The sequence below is a fragment of the Sphaeramia orbicularis genome, chromosome 4 (assembly GCF_902148855.1).
Source record: "Sphaeramia orbicularis chromosome 4, fSphaOr1.1, whole genome shotgun sequence".
NCBI lineage: Eukaryota > Metazoa > Chordata > Actinopteri > Kurtiformes > Apogonidae > Sphaeramia > Sphaeramia orbicularis.
Window position 1 is genome coordinate 8,722,532 of NC_043960.1, and position 20,472 is coordinate 8,743,003.

The following is a 20,472-nucleotide window of genomic DNA, read 5'->3' on the forward strand; positions in this document are numbered from 1 at the left end:
AGGGAGAATTTTATTTTCCTTGGTCAGGATATGTACAGTCAGTCCAGCTTGGATTTATAAGGCTGATAATTAATACTGAACAAACAAGAACTCAAACTATGAATTATGAAAGAGCTACAGCATCTGAAACTGACCACAATGAACATTTGAAAGATAAACAGAACCACAGTGCTGCAGTTTCAGACACACAGGTTGTCATGTCTTTTATGTATTGGGATTGTCTCTCTCAACACACCATATAATTTTTAATAGTAAGTTTTTTTTTTTTTTTTTTATCAATTACTAGAAATTTCAGGTGACCCCATTTGAATTCCAGGCGACCCCAAAGTTGAAAAACACTGCACTACTTCCTCTAGTGGTCACATAAATCCCCTGGCTAATCGGTGGCAATAAGTTCAGCTCATATCTGCACAATCCAACACAGAAAATCATGGGAAGGAATGCTTCTAGGACCCCCCCCCCAAAAAAAAAAGTTTGTTTGAGGTGCTCTTTGGAAAAAGTGATTCATAAAGTAGATGACAAACAGGAAGAAAATTCCAAGGCACTCTCTTTAAGCATTAAAATGCCTTTATTCTCACAGCATGGTCACAGTAGCATATGTGTCATAACTTCTCTTTATTGTGAACACTTTAGTGATAATTTCAGGTCATTTTCTGACATTTGGAAGGAAAATAGTACATACAGACCCTTTAAGAATACAAACACTTTACCTTCACTCATTATGTTTTGTTATCCAGCAGCTGGAAATAAACACCACAAACAAAAGAAAGAAAAAAAAAAAAAACAGGCATAAAGTAAAATTCACCTTTACTTATCTTTAGTCATATGCCATAGTTCTTTATTTTCACACTCATACACTCATACCCTACCCATGATAATTTGAGATCAATATTTTAATATTTGGAGGTAGAAATACTATATATAGCCCCTGTAAACGAACAGAAAACATATTCAGTCCAATTAACGGTAACATCAAGCACTTTAACATGCAAAATATATGGGGTATTTCTTTGTGGTTGCTTGCCAATACACAGATCTTTCACAGCCAGAACATTTGCTGACCAGTAACATTACTTCAGTGAAGGCTGACGGTTCAGTCATTTCCAGTGTGTGAGGAGAAGCTAAATAATGCAAGTAGGCTAAGAGCTTAAAACTAATGGATGATACTGGATAATGACGATGTCTAAAAGCTAATGGCTAATGGTTAAAACAGACCACTCGAGCTGCTCTTGGTAATGCCTGAATTCTATGTAAATATTCTGAGTTTTATGTCCCCTTTTTTAAGATATTTCCATTGTTTGAGGGGGTGTTTGATTGATAAGCGTAGCTGAGGTTTCGTTCACATCATTAAGATCTAATTAGGATCTTTCCGTCTGCAGAAACAAACAAAGGTGAAGTTCATCAATTACAGACTTTAACAACAGCTCAAGGTGAGAGCGATAATTAAAATATCACCTACTGTTGCTGTGTGGAGCTCTTTGGGAAAAGTCTGATGTGCACATTTACACTAGTTTCAGCACTTTAAGGAGGTGCTGAGTTGTTTTTGGACAGATCCCAGAGTTCCCTAATGGATGTTGTGAAATGCAGCGGCTGTGACTAAAGAGACCTATCACAGTTGCAGCAGGAGATCTACAACTGTTTTCAAGTACTGTTTTCAAGTGACTGGAGCAGAATTCGCCTTGGCCATTGAGCTGCAGAAAAGGAACTATGACTCATGATAAACTTGCCTAAAATGTATCATCTGTTTTTTTATTCAACTTATTCTTGCTTATATCTATCTTCTAGAAAGTCATTACTGTCAAATCGTCTGCCATGAAAAAGTTTAACAGTCTAGTGTATGGTGTCAATGTACCTCAGATGCTACTATATAAGTCTGTCATAATTACACCATAATCGTCGTATCGCAATTACTTGAACTAACTGCAATCATTTCGCAAAACGGTGATGGTTCAAGCAGGTGGAAACATCATTTCTCCATCACTATTTTCACATTATTTTTCACTTTTTGAGAGACTTTGTATACAATTCTAGTTATTTATGCCAAATAAATTCTAATACTCTTCATAATGTGTACGGTATATTTGTAAATAGGTGTTTCTATGAAATTGGGTTAATTTTGGTACCCAACAAAAGTGAAATTTGGACATATTTCCATCCAAAATGTATCTAATGATGACTTCAGATAAATGCAAAAAAAAAATAAAAAAAAAAATTATCCTCTTGCTATGAGCCACCCCAAAATTTATGAATTTTTAATCAAATATCGGGGCCAAAAATAGGACCAAAATTGGGACATGAAAAGCTACCTAGGTGTCAGTGCATTTGATCTTGAAAATATCGTTTGAAATGGTCTAATATACCGCTATAAATAAAGACACTGTTAAATTTGATGATCCTAGTGGTTTTTCATGAATCTCAGTCTCATTCCAGGTTTCGTGTGCAATGCATCGTGTCCACTGGCGTTACATGTGCAACCTGCCCATTTGAACACAAATAAATCGCGACTGATTTTGCAACGGCAGCCATTTTTATGAAACACTCTGCCTTGCATAATTAGCTAAATTCCCAAAATGTTCCTATGAGAGACTAAACAGATCTTTAAAAAAAATAGTAGCATGTCATTTTTGTGTCCTTTTATCGTGTTACATGCAGATTTTTGTATAAAAAATAATATTAAAAAAATATAAAAATGTGTTTTATCTCAAAAGTGTTTTCTCTTTTATCTCAGTAAATATTTATTTTTAAAATACAGGGTGGTAAACTACACATGTCGCTGACAGAAGTGTGGCTGCCAATTCGCACCTACAGCCCCTCAAACCACCGCCGAACATTCACACGCATTCAAACACCAGTGTGAGTAGCAGCACTGGAGGCAAAGAGGGTGAAGTGTCTTGCCCAAGGACACAACAGCACATGACTAGGACAGAGCGGGATTCAAACCGCCAACCCTTCAGTTAATGGACAACCCACTCTACCTAATGAGAACCAAAAAACCATGTTGATGTGTTAAGTATCACTTTAATTAGAGTTAGCTAATGTCAAAAAACACTCAACTTACAGCACAACAGATTCCAACAGCAACTGCACTTAAACACACAAGCATGTGGTAATCAGTCTACCTTTAATCACAAATTAAAATCACATAAATACTAGGGATGTATCGATTACCGGTATAACGATAAACCACGGTAAAATTGCAGACGGTTAGCATTACCGTTTGAATTCTAATTATGATACCTGTGTTTGATTATCGCACTTTTAGGGGAAAAAACCCTATGTGAAGCTATGCTTTTATGTCAAATATTTGAATATAGTTTTAATTTATTACAATTTTCATTTTATATACCTAATATTTGGAACCAATATTCACTTTTAAAGTCTTTGAAAAGGTTCATTAAGCATCTTTGTGTTATTTATGCAATCAAGTATATAAATTTTTCAAATCGGATTTTATATTTTTTTGTGTTTTCTGGCCTTTTGTGTTGATATAGTAGGTTAAAGTGAAAAAATAATAAGCAGATGATATAGATGAAATTGTGCTGGAAAAGAAGACACCAAACATGGGTATAAAAAATATTTCTTTATATAGTATATAAAGGCAAAATCAAAAGTACTTAAAAACAGCCAAAACAGGCTCAGGCCCCTAAGGGTTAATATTTGAATGTTTCTGCTAAGAGAAAGTGCATTGTGCATTTTTTTTAAATACAACTTCGTTAAATTATTTCCCTGTGTGTGTATAAGTACTTTTTGAAAATTTTGAGTACAATTTCAATAATACCACAAAAATAATGATAACCATGATAATTTTGGTCACAATAACCGTGATATAAAATTTTCATATCATTACATCCCTAATCAATACAACTGTCCTATTATATGATTTTGAGTTTTCATAATGGTGGAGAGTTAGCATTACGTTTATTTGCTCAGTCCTGCACAGTACAGGGTGGGGAAGCAAAATTTACAATATTTTGAGGCAGGGATTGAAAGACAGTGTATGACCAATTAGTTTATTGAAAGTCATGAGAATTTATTTGCCACAAGAAAATTGACATAATAGAAAATGTTTTTATTCTATGTGTCCTCCTTTCTCAATAACTGCCTTCACACGCTTCCTGAAACTTGCGCGAGTGTTCCTCAAATATTCGGGTGACAACTTCTCCCATTCTTCTTTAATAGTATCTTCCAGACTTTCTCGTAATAGTTTTGCTCATAGTCATTCTCATCTTTCCATTATAAACAGTCTTTATGGACACTCCAACTATTTTTGAAATCTCCTTTGGTGTGACGAGTGCATTCAGCAAATCACACACTCTTTGACGTTTGCTTTCCTGATTATTCATATGGGCAAAAGTTTCTGAAACGGTATGGATAATAGTGTTAGGTATGATTATGACATCAATATATGTTTGGTTACAAAACAATTGAGAAAAAACAACTAAATGTTCATTGTAAATTTTGCTTCCCCACCCTGTAAGCACACTTAGCCCAGCGATGCTAACTCCATCACCCCTCTGTCCATATATTGAGTAAACCTCTCAGATATTGCAGTAATAGTGTATTTTTAGTAGTAGTCTGTAAAGTACAAAAGAAAAAACCGTCAGAGTCTGCCCTCAAGGGACTCCCTGAACAAATACAAGCTGCAAGTGACAAATCCTTCTGGGGGAGCAATAAACCCCCACAGGGTGATACAGAAAAGGACCGAAACACATGCAGAATCACAGACAGACATACTCGTAAGGCTCATGGCATTTATAAAGTTCAGAACGGGGAGGTGGGGGTGGGGGGGTGTACTGGAGGGGGAGAGATCAACCGGCAACAACAGGTAGTTTGATGATACTGCGCATGAAATATACCATGAAAAAAACTTTGCAGCGACAACAGGAAACTCCTTATTTGCAAAAGAGAAGAGGAAACATTTAACTCCAGCTGCACCGACACAGAGGAAGCATCAAAGAGGCTGCAGCGAATTCAAAGCGTGGATTAAATTATCAATAATATTTCCTGTTGCGCCTGTTTGGAAATCACAGTGAGACAGTGTTTGATGTGAATGCCTCACAGGGTTATTACAGTTGTGAAATTTTCATTAGTTTTTACTCTTTTTTAAGTCCCTCAGGTTGTTTTTTTTTTTTTTTTTAAGTTTACCCTTGTGTGCAACTTGCTTTCTTTTTCATTTTCATTTTGAGGATGTCACTAGTTTGAGTTTTTTTTTTATTTATTGTGAGAAAAGTCTTGATTTAGAATGGCTAATTAGAATTAATTCTAAGCCTTTTTTTACTTTAACAGATTTTTGACAATTAAACAGCATTTTTTTGGTTCATAATAATCATGCTGAATAATGTCAGACATCAGGTTTAACGACAAAAAAAAGAGTGTAATGCAGAGCAGAAAAATGGACTTGTGTTTTCTCCGTCTTTGCACTGATGCCCGCTAACGTCAACGCTCAATCAAGTGGCCCTCCTCTTCCTCCCTTCCCTCCTCCACCCCTGCTTCCCTTCCTCCCTCCTCTCATTTGTCTGCTGCTCCCTCCGGTCTGAACGGAGGATAGATAGATGGAGGGAGCCGGAGAGGAAAAATAGACGTATGTGTGGAGGAGTAGGTCGATAGGCTATTATCATCAGCATACATTAAGCAAACTGTATGGAAATGACCCGAACCACTCTACCACTTCAGAGGCGGATGGACGGACGGACGGATGAATATAGGGACGGATGGAAGAGGCAAGAGGGAGTGGGAGGGATGAGGGGATGGAGAGAGGAGTGGAGCGGAGGAGAAAAACACCAGTGATTGATTAAGTGACTGACAAAGGGGGAGGGAGAGAGGCTGATGGAGGATATGAGCGAGAAAAGACAAATAAGAACTTGCAAAGCTTTATTTGAGTCTGAATATGAAAAATACAACTGAAGTAAAAGTGCGTATACGGAAATTATACAGTAACCCTTTGATGCATGGATTGTTAATTGATTACCGGTATTATTTGACATAAAACCTATACAATTGGATTTTTCGTCAATATCTTATTATTTTAGCAAAATACACTGTTATTCATGGTAGTGGATTGCATGCATCAATAGCACTGGTCTACAAGTAAAATGCTTCCGGAAGAAAAGTACAGAAATTTTGCCATGTGAGTCACGAATGCCGTATTTCTACTATGTGGTATTGGCTTGACTCGACTCGACTTGATTAAACTGTAAATACACTATTCCCTAAACTGTAGCTTATTAGAGAATTTCTTTGTAGCCACATTATCTGGATTCATTAAACAATATATTAGGATAAAATAAGACTTCATTTAACCCACAGTGGAGAAACTTGAGCAGCATTTACAGTAAAGTGAGCGTATTGGAGTAACGTTGTGCATGAAAGGGTTAAACTGGCCTCATATTAGCTTGCATGGAAATGATATTCCAACGATCATAAACTTTGTGAGCACATACATGAGTAATGATCCAAATGCTGCGCGGGTCTACTCAGTTTTTTTATCCACGTCACTCAGACTATATGAAATATTCAATCCCTGATCTGATCCTTATTTATCCGTATTTAAATCCTGATCTGCACAAACGGCATGCAACTGCTGTACTGTATGCGAGTCGTGTCTTTACCAGCTGTCGGTTCTGTCATCATGTCTGTGTGGATCCCTTTGCAAAAATACAAACTGCCATGTGTTTCATCCACGGTGGAAAAAGTCAGAACACTTAGAACTCGACAAAATTCACTGAAGTGCCACTTTGGGGCAAGTTTGATACTTGAAGACAAAGAGTAGGAAAGGGAATAGATAAGAATTTAACTATTCTGATCCGATGCCTTATTGATTTTCTTATCGATTCTCATTGGGCGAGGGAATGAAAGAGTACAAATGGGTTTGTTTTCGTTAACTATATTTTATATTTCCATCTCTGCACAGAAAATATAACATACAGTATGCACAAATAATAACAGATGAGGCCGAGCCCAGTTCCACATAGCACTACAGGGTCAAAACCCAATAATGTCCCGTCAGAAAGCGAACTTTCATTGCATTCCAATATTTATTTCAATATAAAGTAGCTCCTTGTTTTGGATAATCCCTTATGGTCCAACTAAAGCAAAAATGACTTTAAAATAAAAAAAATGTGGGTCATTTAGCAACACTAATCTGCCAAATTGTCTCTAAAATGTACCGTCAGAGAGATTTCGAATACCATGTTTTGACCCTATATGAGGCGGCACTCAGGAATGTTAAGGGGGCACATGCCGGTGACGGGTGGTTTGGTCACACCATACAGCTGCACAAAGCGAAAGTGAAACTTAACCTCCTCAGACCCAGCTATGGGTTTTCTTTCCACATTTGTGGACAAGAGTTTCACAACTTTATACAAAAAAAAGAAAACTGTCCACCACAAAGGACATACCATCAAAATTTTAAAAAATGCACCTGAAAAAACTGTTGCATCATGTTGTTTCCAATATAGGCACTTATTTAATAAAAACAAAAAAAGCTTATACTTTGCTGACATTTCCTGCATCTTAGGAGGTTAAGACACTTTACTAATTCCTCTATGTTTCCCACTGTTTTCCATTTCATTTTCCTTTTCCCTACCTTCTGAAACTTTTATTTGAGGGGGCAGGACATTTGTTGCCCCCCCTAGAACCAGGCCCAGATGACACCCTAGTGTTTGCTCTGCCGCTAGATTCACATGCGTCGCTAAGTAGCGTATCAAACACATGACATTCCTGTAAATGAATCGCATGCTGTGTGGACAAATGTTTGAGCATATTGGAGGGATTTCCCCCTTTGAAGAAATGGAAGCTTTGCAAGTGTTACAAGTTCACATCTTTTTGTGTGAAATATATCCATACTTTGGAGCGTTTGTGCCTCAACGCCATGTTGGCGACGTTCTCAACCAAAACAATGCAGCGTACGTGTGACGTCATCATGCATGTGCAACGAAGGTGCAATTGATACGCAGAATCGTTAAGCAGGCAGGCAAACAATTTCAAGGAATTGAGCTACTGGGAATTCTCGATTCCCATCCCTAACAACGAGCACGATAGAACATTTTAGTAACTCAATCTGTGGATCAGGGCTCTCAAACTCATTTTCTATCAGGGACCACATTCAGCCTGATTTGATCTCCAGTGGGCCGGACCAGTAAAATAATAGCATAATAACCTAAAAATAATGACAACTGCAAATTTTTGTCTTTGTTTTAGTGCAAAAAAACCCCATTAAATTATGAAAATACTTACTTTTATAAACTATTCAAATAAAAAAGATGTGAATAACCTGAAAAAACTGAAATTTCTTGATAAAAATAAGTGCAAATTTAACAGTATTATACCTCAACTTATCATTGCTACATGTGCATTGTGGATCAGATCTACAAAGACACTAAACATTTAGTAACAGGCAGAAAACTGTTAAAATTGTGCTCAATTTTCTTTAGACATTTCAGGTTGTTCATATTTGTTCAATTTATTCACATTTTGTTACAGGATAGTTTGTAAATGTAAATATTTTCATAATTTAATGTTATTTCTTTGCACTGAAACAAAGAAAAAAATTTGAAGTTGTTAATTCAAGATTTTTTTTACTTAATTGAAGACTTTTTTTTGCTTAATTCAACATTTTTTTTCCTAAATTCAAGCTGCCTGCCTGCTTAATGATTCTGCTTATCGATTCTGCCTTCATTGCGCATGCGCAATGACATCACATGTACGCTGCATTGTTCTGGTCACAACGTAGGCAACATGGCGTTGAGGCAGAAATGGTCTAAAACGACGACACCAGGTCCACTTACTTGGAACACTGTCAAAGCTTCCATGTCTTCTAAAGGGTGGAATCCCTCCAATATCCTCAAACATTTGTCCACAGCATGTGAATCATTTACAGGAATGTCACGTATTTGATACGCTACTCAGCGGCACTTGTGAATGCAGCAGCAGAGTGAACGCCGGGCCGGTTCCAGTGCAGGCAACAAACGTCGTAACTCTTCAAATACAAGTTTCCGAAGGTAAGAAGGGAAAGGAAATGAGGTGCACAACAACGGGAGATGGGCTGAGCCAAGTCGAACTGGTTCCACGTAGTAGAAATGCGGCAATAGAGGAATTAGTAAAGCGTCTTTAGTTTCACTTTCACTGTACCCCCCCGAACCGGCCCGGCGTCATCTGTTCTTATTATTTGTACATACTGTATATGTTATATTTTCTGTGCAGACATGGAAATTTAAAAGAAAGTTAATGCAAACACACCCGTTTGTACTCTTTTATTCCCTCACCCAATGAGAATCGATAAGGAATCGGATCGATAAGCAATATCAATAATGGAATCAGAATCATTAAATTCTTAACGATTCCCATCCCTATATGTATCGCTTATCTCTTAGACTGAATCTGAATAATCAGCCGTTCTCCACAGGATCAAAACACAGACTTTGTAGCCAAGTGGCATGCCCTGTACCTATTAGCTGCTATGTTTTATTCTTCAGAGTGGTGCATTACTCATGGTGGTGAATGTCAGTTACTGTGTCATACATCGGTACATGGGAGAAAGAGGGAAAGAGGGAGAAAAGTCATGTAAAAGCAGGTAACAAATGTAACATGTTGCATAATGTTGGCAATAAGTTTTTGGTCTGCTGGACGACTAGACAGACAGGTGGGTAAGACTTTTTTTTATTATCATAATGTGTTGACGGGCACTGAATTATTACTTGTCATTCCACTCTTTGACAACATAATCATACACTCCTGACAAATGAGTCACACCAAAGTGCAGCGGCAATCAGGAGGTAAAATTTATCACAGAAAAAAGTAGGAGACAAACACATTTTAGTCTTGTATGGCAACCTGTCATAGAAATGAATTCAACAGATACAAGTCTGGAGAAAATTAAAGGGACCACTCCAAGTTTCTAGACCTCAAGCTAATTGAAAACTTCTAGAACATGATCGACAGGAAGACGGACGGTCATGAGTCGTCGAACGAAGCCGAGCTGCTGGGATTTTTATTACAACAGGAGTTACATAAACCACCCAACAATGAGAAAGACTGGTGGAGAGAATGCCAAGACACATGAAAGCTGTGGCAGAGAATAAGGGATTTCCATCATATATTGATTTCTGAAGTCATCCAAAGTTAGAGTATTAGCACTTTGTTAATTAAAAATGAAGGTGACAACATTTTCATTTGGAATTTTGTAGAGAAGAGGCCAATAGTTTCTAAATAAACAACGTGATTATTCTACTCACACTGGGTTCATATCCTGGTAATTCAAAGGTTTAAAAAATTAACAAGTATTTGTAGATTTAAGTATATTACTGGCAAAAAGAGTAATAGGCCTCTAATGGAGAAACAACGAAAGATCAAGAGTAGGTAGATGGTTGTCTGAGCTATCTACAACTGTACCTTTAGAGAAAATTAATTATACAATAAAACGTCAACATTATATATTTTTCATCAGATCTGGGACCCTTTCATTGGTTACATAGCAAGAACAGACATGACACATATGGTGGAAGTATAACATGTAAAAAGCAGCCCTCTGCAGTGTTCAGTTCAACAAAAATGTCCTTCTTCAATTAATTAATCTATTCTAAATAAAACAGAATATGATTTACTAACCCGACCCCAACCAAGAAATGAAACAAATATGGGTGGGGGGTGGAAGCGGGATTGTTTTTATTTGTTTGTTCAACACATCTAATTGTGCTTTCTTGTTATGTGTGAAAATAATAAATAATAAAAAAGAACGTTGGTAAAAGACATGCAGATTAGTTTTCTTCAATGGGCTGATGTGGATCATTTTCTTGTTAGGAAACAGGAAACTAATCCTATGATCACAACTCAAACACTAATATTAGCCCCTTTTACACAGTACTTCTGTTACGGGAAAATTTCGCCTTTATTCCGGAATGACGTCTGTGTAAACAAAATAGTGGGATCATTTGGGTCCCACCTCTGTCACGGCTCTGTAACACCCCCGGAGGTAGTAACAGAGCCGTAATAAAGGTGGAATCATGATTCCGGAATGCTATGTAAAAGAAACACCTCGTTCCGCAATCAAGGTGTGATGTTTTGATGATGTATTGTGAGTGCGACCCCCATGCCAGGAGGCTTTAAAACTGAGCGCAGGCCGTGTACAGTAAACAAAAATATCAACACAACCAGAAAGATCAGAAATTCATGTGAAGGAATGTTGAGCCGCATTATGTAATAAATTCCCATTATGTAATAAAAGTTCAAAATGTAACAAGAATGTCGCGTCATCTTGTAATAAAGCCGCATTATGTAATAAACTTCTGCATTTTGTAATAAACTACCTCAATGCATTATGTAGTAAATTTTTTCGCATTATGTAGTAAATTATTACAATTTGAGAAATTTATTACAAAATGCACTTAACACATTTTTATTTTCAAGAAAATGTAATGTGCTAAATTAATCTTTAAACTGTGTGGTTAAAGTTCTGATTACATTTCCTATAGCTCCTGTGACTAATTTCTTCTAAATTGCTCTGAAATTATATTCATTTAGATTGTTATTACATAATGAACCATGTTATTAAATTTTTTTTAAAATAAAAATGTGTCAAGTGCATTTTGTAATAAATATCTCAAATTGTCCGTCTCCTGACCTCAGTATCATTTAGCCACTTTGGGGAAGTCTCAGACATGCAGTTCATGCAAGAAAACCCAAAATCTTACACTGAAAAAATCTAAATATTATCAAGTGTATGCAAAATATTATCAAGTATATTTTTCTCATTTCTCGTCAAAATATCTCATTACACTTAAAATAAGACATAATCACCTAAAGAGTAACTTTTCAGTGAGATATAAGATCTTATTTTAGACTAGAAGCACTCGGAGAGCGCAGACCTCCGCCAAGGCTGATCAGTGGCCCCCCCCGTGGGCCCCCCCCACCCCCGATCACCACCAAAATTTAATAATTTCTTCCTTATCCCATTTCCAACAAACCCTGAAAATTTCATCAAAATCTGTTCATAACTTTTTGAGTTACGTTGCACACTAACGGACAGACAAACAGACAAACAAACCCTGGCAAAAACATAACCTCCTTGGCGGAGGTAACAATAGATCTTGAAAATTTTATTCCAAGAAATCCTACCAAGATAATTGTCACTTGTTCCATTGGTAGATTTTTTTGCTTGAATTAAGCAAAAAAAAAAAAAAATCTTGAATTAAGCAAAAAATCTGCCAGTGGAACAAGTGAAAAAGTATTCTAGGTCTTTAAGACAATGCCGCATTTTCACCAAAAAATGCAAAATATTAACACTAGAAGCACTCGGAGAGCGCAGACCTCCGCCAAGGCTGATCAGTGGCCCCCCCCGTGGGCCCCTCCACGCCAAGGAGGTTATGTTTTTGCCTGGGTTTGTTTGTTTGTCTGTCTGTCTGTCTGTCCGTTAGTGTGCAACATAACTCAAAAAGTTATGGACAGATTTTGATGAAATTTTCAGGGTTTGTTGGAAATGGGCCCCCCCGTGGGCCCCCCCACCCCTGATCACCACCAAAATTTAATCATTTCTTCCTTATCCCATTTCCAACAAACCCTGAAAATTTCATCAAAATCTGTCCATAACTTTTTGAGTTATGTTGCACACTAACAGACAGACAAACAGACAGACAGACAGACAAACAAACAAAGGCAAAAACATAACCTCCTTGGCGGAGGTAATGATCATAAATGGCTATAATTCATTTATGAAAGGTTAAATGAGTAGACAGAAAAATAATGTATTAAATGGTCAATAACGTGGAATGGGAAGACTACTGGCCTTTGAATGTAATGTTAGTTCTGCCTAGTTAAATGCACATGTATTTGGGGAAACCTTTTTTTTTACCTCCGCCAAGGAGGTTATGTTTTTGCCAGGGTTTGTTTGTTTGTTTGTTTGTTTGTTTGTCTGTCTGTCCGGGCACTGATCAGCCTTGGCGGAGGTCTGCGCTCTCCAAGTGCTTCTAGTTTTTTTATAAATCCTTGGTCGAATGAAAAACTCCAATCGGTTAAAATCTGAGAATGTTTCATAAAACCTTGAAGGCTTAAGCAGGACTACAGTGATGAATCTAAAACTCTTAAGCACAAGAAAACAGGGAGATATTTGGAAGGACAAAACTATCAATACATCAATATTCTCTGATGTGTGGGCTTGGTAATGCAAATACTGACTGATTAGACAGAGAACAGACACTTCATAATGAACACACTCCTAATTGTGTTACAGCAGGCTTCGTATGTGTCTGCGTGAGGGCAGGGCACCAAACATGCACCGTCAGCTATCGCGGCGTCTGACAGCTTTTGACCTCAAGTGGCGTCATCCGGGCCAGAGATGCTGACTGATCAGTGGCAGGGCTACGACTCGGTGGAGCAGCCTGTCAGGTTGTGTGTGTTTGTGTGGGTGAAGGAGGGTTTAAGTGGCTGCGTCAGTCGTCTGAACGGAGTGATGAGGTCATGACAAGCTGTCTGTGAAGGGAGGTACATGACCTATCAGTGACAAGAGACGTTTATGAAGAGCTGGGAGAAGGACATGTACGTTGAAGTAAAAGAGGGACTCGAGAGTTATGTGTTTGACTGTAGAAAACGTACAAATCCATCAAATGTCAATCAAGGAGAATTGTTGTTGTACACAGATAAAGTGAAATACACTATACGGACAAAAGTATTGGGACACGTTGGATTCAGGTGTTTCTTTACAAAACAATAGTAACAAATGTCATAATATAGTGATGACTATAAAATATATGGACAAAAATATTAGGACAGCTGTAAGATGTCCCGTTCATGCGATTTGACATATAAATATCAATATTTCCTTAAAGTTTAATGGGTATTTTTCTTCCTAAGTGAGCTGTGAAGAAAGTAGCTGGTTAGTTGTGGTAGAACATTTTTATTTACAGTCGTGGCATGAAAAATATTTTGAAAATTTAAAGATAGAGCATTTAAAAACGAAAAAAAAAAAATTAATGTTGAGAGAAATTAAGTAACACAAGCTGCACACTTTTAAAACGCCTCGGCTAAATCTAGTGTAAGATTCAGTTGCCCTATAATTTACATTAGATTGTCTTTGTGTAAATTTGGTGCAGAAATCTCACGGTGCATTCTTCAGAAAATGCGATTACGTCATTGAAAGGACATGTCGCCATTTGACCTTGAAAAAGTACATCGAGGTCACCTATTTTCAATTGGCTTCTGCTCCATGACAAGATGGATCCACAGTAAAAATTTGGTGCAGATATCTCAATGTATTTTTCAGACAATGCAATTACGTTGTTGAATGGACAGATGGACGGACAGACAGACGACAAAACGATTACAATACCCCTTCGGCCCGAAGTTGGCCGAGGGGTAAAAAAAACCTCTCTGAGTCATTTTGGAAGCAAAGATAAGAATTTAAACAAAGCTAAGAGATGCAATATTATTTATCATAATATAAAACTATATTGCGACATTTGTCATTATTATTGTTTTGTATCCCAGACCCATTAGAAAAGAAACACCTGAATTCAACGTGTCCCAATACTTTTGTCCATATAGTGCGGGGGTCTCAAACTCGCAGCCCAGGAGACCATTAAGGCCCACAGGATGATATTTTGTGGCCCCCTACTTGACATCAAAGTTTAGCGTTAGTGCGTAGTTCTGCAAGTAGTTCTGAAACGCACCTTTTTGCTCAGTTTTTATTAGCTCCGCCAAGGAACAGCGGAGGTTATGTTTTCATCGGGGTTTGTCTGTTAGCAAGATAACTCAAAAAGTTATGGATGGATTTGGACGAAATTTTCAGGAAATGTTGATACTGGCACAAGGAACAGATGATTAAATTTTGGTGGTGATCGGGGACAGATTTTTTGTTTGTTCGTCTGTCTGTTAGCAAGATAACTCAAAAAGTTATGGAAGGATTTTGATGAAATTTTCAGGAAATGTTGATACTGGCACAAGAAACAAATGATTAAATTTTGGTGGTGGTGATGGCAGGGGGGGGAGCTGATCTGCCTTAATGGAAGTCTGCACTCTCCAAGTGATTTTCTAGTTTTATTTATTTTTATCACTTATAATCTCATGACAGCTTCCGATGGCATTTATTGTCAACGGTTGTCAAGCTACCCAACCGCAAAGTACCTGGGGAAGTATGAACGTTAGTCACTTAGTTGAAACATATTCCGGAGAGACACCGAGTGGACGGAAAATATCTGCCATCACCCAGTTCCAGTCATGTCTCTCTCAAAACGTGCCACCGTCTGACATCATTACTCAACTAGACATGCTAAGGAGTATACAAAATACTAGGGATGCACCGATACCGATACGAGTATCGGCATCAGCTCCGATACTCAGTGTGTGTACTCGTACTCATACAAGACATCCGATACAAATGCACCGATACCACTTACGGCCATGTGACATTCACAGTTCAGTGCAGCAGGTATGAAGAGGAGGAATAATGTGTGGGGAGTGTGAAGAGTGAGGAGATTTTCAAAATAAATGACGGTAATAAAAGTAACGCTGACTGCAAGTAATGTTAAAGACACAGACGGATACGGATGCAGCGTTCTGTCCGTCCTCTGTGTACATTCCATCCGTTTACCAGCTGCTCGCGGATGTGTAAACAGAATGAGGATACCAGCGGGAGTACGAAGCGGTGCGGACTGTGCCGACAACAGAAGTGAAAACGAACCTTATCGCTCATTTCTCTTTTCTCTTCCTGCTGAAGCTAAGTTTTTAAACCTTACCAGTGAAAACGCTGCAATATTAGTATCACATTAGTGTTGCCTCCGTCATCTCCATGTTTGTTATTACTGACTTTCTTCTTCTTCTTCTCAAAAAACTTTCCTCTTCTTCGTGGTATTTGTCCAGTATGGTTAATTCAGAGCGGCGCCCCCTGGTGGATTAATTCAGAAACGCTCATTCCAACACATTAAATGTCAGTAGCAGCACTTTGTTCCAGTCAGACTAATGATAACGACAATAAAGCACATTTACAAAGGAACTAAGAACTGGAATGGGATTATTAAGTACTCGTATCGGTACTCTGTATGGGCAAGTACTCAAATGTAAGTACTCGTACTCGATCTGGAAAAAAGTGGTATCGGTGCATCCCTACAAAATACCAAAGAGATGGGAGAAAGAAGCAGGTCACCAACCTTAAAAAATGTCTATTGAGGCAACAAGATTTATTCAAGAAAACAAGGAGAGAGAATGAAGCAGCAGTCGAAGCTAGCTACATGGTGAGTGAGATGATTGCTAGAGCTGGAAAGCATTGCAAAGAAGGCGAGTTCATCAAAAAGTGCATGTTACTAGCTGCAAGTAAAGTAAAGAAACCTTTTTTTTTGTGGAATACTAAATGCGGCCCAGCCTGACCCAGACTCTAACTCCAGCAGCCTCCAGGTAAGAAGAGTTGGAGGCCCTGATATAGTACATGTCAATCTGTGCTACCTGTGAGAAGTGTTTTCTCAAATACGACTTGGAGATTCAACAGAAAAGAGGCAATAATTAAATCAAACATGTAGAAACTGCATGTGGAAACAGTAGCTTGTGCGACAAAGAGAGCAGGTGATTTGGAGATGTTTAGAATAATAAAACATCACATTTACAGAACTCGCCTCTTTCTGTTGCTACAGAATAAAACTATCTGCCTACATTCTGACAGCAAAATGACACTTATTGTTTGCACTGTTGTTTTTTTCTGTGGCTCTTGTTGAAAATATGGTGAGTGTAGGCTGGTTTATCCATCTTTTCAGGATGTCTGAATGTCACCAATCCATGAATTTAATACTTTCTTATCGGCTTTTTCTTTCGGTGTCAACACTTGTGATGGAAACACAAGGTAATATAACCCCAATGCCAACTCTCACACCTCATTAATTTGCTAAAATAAAGGATTATTTCATTTTCAGCTACTTATTTTGGTATTTAAAAGTAGTTGAGTACTTGAGTTGGTATTGATGTGTTTTAACCTTCTATTGTTTTTATACGGAGGGTGTAGTGATCTTCCGTTTGTTTAAAAAAACTCATATGAGTTGTATTCTGACGTGAATGACAAGACAGTAATCTGTTACAAAAATGTATTAAAACTAAAAAGGTTCATTTACATCACAAGTGTCAAACATGCAGCCCGGGGGCCAAATCCGGCCCGCCAAAGGGTCCAATCTGGCCCGTGGGATGAATTAGTGAAATGCAAAAATTACACTGAAGATATTAACAATCAATGGTGTAAAAATTAATTTAATTCAGGTTCCACATACAGACCAATTGGATCTCAATTGGGTCAGACCAGTAAAACAATATCATAATAACTTATAAATAATGACAACTGCAGATTTTATCTTTGTTTTAGTGAAAAAAGTCAAATTATATGAAAATGTTTACATTAACAAACTATCCTTTTGCAAAAAATGTGAAGAACCTCAACTGTCAACCTGAAATGTCTTAAGAGATGTAAATGCAATTTTACCAATATTATTTCTGGTACTATTGCGGTGTCAAAAAATCTGTATTTTAATCAAAAGTATTCAATTTGTAATCAAAAGTATTTAACCTGTGTTCATTAAGTACTTAACCTGTATTTATTTGCATGCCAGGAGTTATTCTTAGTGTAATGTGTGGATTGTACCAGAGTAGCTGATTTTTTTCCTGGGAGACCCTCGAAAGAACGAACACGAGAAGCCATCGAAAGAACCTGTGAAATGGTGGAAAGTTACAAAATGGGGCGGGCAGAAAGAGCATGTGAGCTCATGGAAAGTTTCAGCGAATGTGGTGTACAAGAGAAGTACACATGAGGAAAAATTTTGGACATTCTGGGAAATAATTAACATTTTCTGGGGAAAAGTTTAATATTAATATATGATAAATTAATTCTAGGAATCAACTGCATATGTACAGGGGTTGGACAAAATAATGGAAACACCTTCACCTCAAGATGATAATGCCCCAATCCATACAGCTAGAATTGTTACCTCCGCCAAGGAGGTTATGTTTTTGCCAGGGTTTGTTTGTTTGTTTGTCTGTCTGTCTGTTTGTCTGTCCGTTAGTGTGCAACATAACTCAAAAAGTTATGGACAGATTTGGATGAAATTTTCAGGGTTTGTTGGAAATGGGATAAGGAAGAAATGATTACATTTTGGTGGTGATCGGGGGTGGGGGGGCCCACGGGGGGGGGCCACTGATCGTTAGTGTGCAACATAACTCAAAAAGTTCTGGACAGATTTGGATGAAATTTTCAGGGTTTGTTGGAAATGGGATAAGGAAGAAATGATTAAATTTTGGTGGTGATCGAGGGTGGGGGGGGCCCACGGGGGGGGCCACTGATCAGCCTTGGCGGAGGTCTGCGCTCTCCGAGTGCTTCTAGTTAAAGAATGGCATGAGGAACATTCTAATGAAGTTGAGCATCTCATATGGCCGGCACAGTCCCCAGACCTCAACATTATTGAGCATTTATGGTCAGTTTTAGAGATTCAAGTAAGACGTCGATTTCCACCGCCATCGTCTCTAAAAGAGTTGGAGGGTATTCTAACTGAAGAATGGCTTAAAATTCCTTTGGAAACAATTCACAAGTTGTATGAATCAATACCTCGGAGAATTGAGGCTGTAATTGCCGCAAAAGGCGGACCTACACCATATTAAATTATATTTTGTTGATTTTTTAAGGTGTTTCCATTATTTTGTCCAACCCCTGTATATTCTCTGACCAATCCTGGTAGACACTAAGAAAACCGTACCCTATCGGAGACAAGCTAAAAAAGGGGGTTTCCGACATCACTAGATTAATGTTCAAAATATGATAAAAAATGGGTATGGTTTGTAGCTAAACCCAACCTACTTCTGATAACATAAAAATGGTCTCCCGGAGCGAAAAAGTCAGTTGCTTCTGCGGATGTCAACTCAGTGTTTATTTTATGCATGAATAAACACTTTATGCAGCTCCAATTCTGCTCGATCTCCGACTTTGACTTTGTGTGCGTTCACTTGACGAAGCTCCACTACGTGGATGGGAGTACAGAGACGTAAATTCAACATGCCAGAGTAGAGTGAGGAAGAGCGTCAAAGGGACCAAAGATGTCTCCCACCTGCGGCAGTAAATTTTTCACGACATTATATGTTTTGTGCATTTGTAATCGTAATGTAAGTTGTAATGCACATGATGATAAACTGATAAACTGAGGCAGAATATTAAAATTGCACTTGTTTTTCTTGTTCTCTTATTTCAAGTTTTTCATGTTATTCAGACTTTTAAGGAAACGTTGTAGATGTAATTATCATAATGTAATTTTACTATTTTCACTGTTATTTTACTGGTCCAGCCCACTTGAGATCATATTGGGGTGAAAGTGGCCCCTGAACTAAAATGAGTTTGACACCCCTGATTTACACCATGTCAGACAGTAGAAAAAACTATATACTCATAAGCTCCGTAAGCTCTCTTTTTTCTTACTGCTGAGAGGTCATATGACACACATACACAGTGAAGGTACATTAAATAGCAACGAAGAAAATCAAAAATTTGCAACTTCACACAAATAAACTTAAAAACATTCATTCTTATTAGCTATCATCTTTTGGCTCTTACAGAGGGTATAAATATTAACGCTGCAGGGTAATTATTTCATATATTTATTTATGGATTATTTGTCATATTAGCCTGTTCTTTCCTGGTCTTTGAGTAACTCTCTAGTCTCTTCCCGGTCTAGTAAAAGATCTGATAGTAGAAGGTTGTTTCTCAGTCGCGAGGACAGATCTTTCAAGGATTCATTTACATAATACTATGTCATTCGGATTTGCTGTAAGACTATCCCAGTGTTCAGAATCCTTCAGAGAATTGAATTCTTCTTATGGAGAAATTTCAAGGACGCATCTATGTATTCTTCTCATTCTCATGCTCTTAAAATACCCACAATCCTCTGCACGAGTGCCGTTAAATGAAAAAGAGCCAACCACAAACACAAATAAATCCTAGCTGACTTCTTCACCAATATGAAATGCATTTAAATGTAATTATCAGGTGATCTTATCAGAAAAAGAACAGACAGGTTTAATACATTAGACAGAGAAATTCATGCACAAAGGAAGTTCAGTGTGCTCCAAAATAAATTAATGAAACATCCATAAGAAAATAAAATCATATACCGACAGAAATGCTGAGAAAAGAAAACACAGAATGGATAAAAGCAAAATAAAGATAGTAACCTAATTAAATAATGATTATAGTGATGAATAGAAGGAACAGTCCTCCTGAATTTACTAACAGAGTCATAAATAAGAATTAATGTTAAATCAGACATACGAGTAGTGAAATGTTTTTCTTGGATTAAAAAAAAAAATCATTTTCGATAAATTTAAATTAATTTTGTTTCATGTCGCAGCAGAACATAAATGTTACGTCTAGTAAATGTTTTTTCTAATGTGTTTTTTATTAAATCTTTCTGTCATGTGGGTCCATGTGTTACTGATCTATTGATTTGGGGGCCAGACCTTTTCTGATGTTGT

The 20,472-nt window shown here is 37.5% G+C and overlaps 1 protein-coding gene and 1 long non-coding RNA gene across 2 annotated transcripts in view; one reads left to right on the forward strand and one right to left on the reverse strand.

The window, feature by feature from the left end:
• The window catches only part of LOC115418290 (ribonucleoprotein PTB-binding 2-like), a 99,134-nt gene that overhangs the window by 55,653 nt on the left and 23,009 nt on the right, over nucleotides 1–20,472 (reverse strand). The gene's annotated exons all lie outside the window — the stretch shown is intronic.
• On the forward strand, nucleotides 1,380–16,312 carry LOC115418496 (uncharacterized). The gene is made up of 3 exons (XR_003935304.1): nucleotides 1,380–1,391; nucleotides 9,790–9,795; nucleotides 16,207–16,312. It is a non-coding gene; the product is annotated as an uncharacterized LOC115418496 (long non-coding RNA).